Source organism: Battus philenor, unplaced genomic scaffold, assembly GCF_028537555.1.
Source record: "Battus philenor isolate CCGP_79_NKW_IND1 unplaced genomic scaffold, ilBatPhil1.0.hap1 SCAF_10, whole genome shotgun sequence".
Taxonomy (NCBI): domain Eukaryota; kingdom Metazoa; phylum Arthropoda; class Insecta; order Lepidoptera; family Papilionidae; genus Battus; species Battus philenor.
This window is the reverse complement of record NW_027181662.1, coordinates 2,430,762-2,432,191: the sequence shown is the minus strand read 5'-3', so window position 1 is coordinate 2,432,191 and position 1,430 is coordinate 2,430,762.

Below are 1,430 nucleotides of genomic sequence, written 5' to 3'. Positions count from 1 at the left end.
AAGAAGGCATGCGCGCAAGTGTCGACCGCTGATTGCATTGTTTTACTAGCTACGAGGTCCAGTGGAACGTTGAGTCATAACCCACCCAGTGCCCTTGCATCGCAAGTGTTTGGCCGATTAGATATAAATAATTAAATGATAGCTCTAATTGAACTCAGAAATTTAAAAATAGAATTTTGTTTTTTTTTTTTTTTAATGACCTTTGATCTAAGACTTGTAATCATTGGTGGCGAGTTCGATTCCTGATACCCAATCTTACATAAATCACACTTTTTATAAACTTTTGTCAATCAATGATCAAGGCTTGAAATAACAAGAATCCTTGGCAATGATGTCGCTTGATAATTTCGTTTTTATTTAGGCTATATATAATACAAAGTTTATGTGTATAAATCGGAATTGTTATTTTTTTTAAAGATAAGTCGTTTATGGAGTTCCTTCCTGTATCTTCTCCATGACTAAAACAACTTTCGGAGCAGAATAGAGTCTAAAATAAAATAGATTAAAAAATAAACAAATAATAAGTTAACAATCAATATGAGTTCTGTTAAAAGTTCTGATGTTGAATGAATGAATTTTACCGTTTTTCTTTTTTATATCTATGCATTTATTATTCGGTATTGTCAGTGCTTACAAACAAGTTTCAAAAAGACGAGCAACAGCGTCCTCTGCGTACCATAATACCACATTGCGATCATATATCGATGCGTATATCGCACAGATATTTTTGAAAAAAGTCAAACTACGATTTGACCCATCAGATTTTTTACAGTCTGAATTTAATGATTTGATCAGTCAAAAAAAGAATCATTAATCTGTCTATTAGTTGTAGGTATACAAATTAAAATTTGCTATCATTCAATGTATTAATAAAGGTGTAAAAAATAATAAATGACGCAATGATAATATAGTTTAAAAATGCATTTTCAAAATTCAAACTATAATATAATATTGAAATTAATAATTCATTATTATGTGTTCTTACTTTGTACAGCCATAGGAAATTGGTTTGTCGTATTCCAATAGAAATATTTTATATTTCAGAGTGATTACCGATACTTTTTATTCTTTTCAGGCGATAGATGCCCAGTGTAAGGTATACACAGTATGATGGCAAAAAAGTGTAAAAGTATTTTGTTTTCAAATGATATGTTACATACATTCACCCTTTTAAAGCTATTATTATATCTTAAATTAAAATATTTATACAAATAGTAAAAGTCGAGTTAATATACAATACATAACTCTAGAACGGCTAAACAAATTTCTATGACCTTTGTTTTTAGATTTGTATGCACCTGGAGTATGATATTTTACAATTAAAAAAAATATTATTAAAAAAACATCAGTCGAAATTTTTGTTTATCTGGAATTCGCACCTCCTATGATTCTGATATGGAACGAAATAAGCCACGTTAGCTAGGAATATA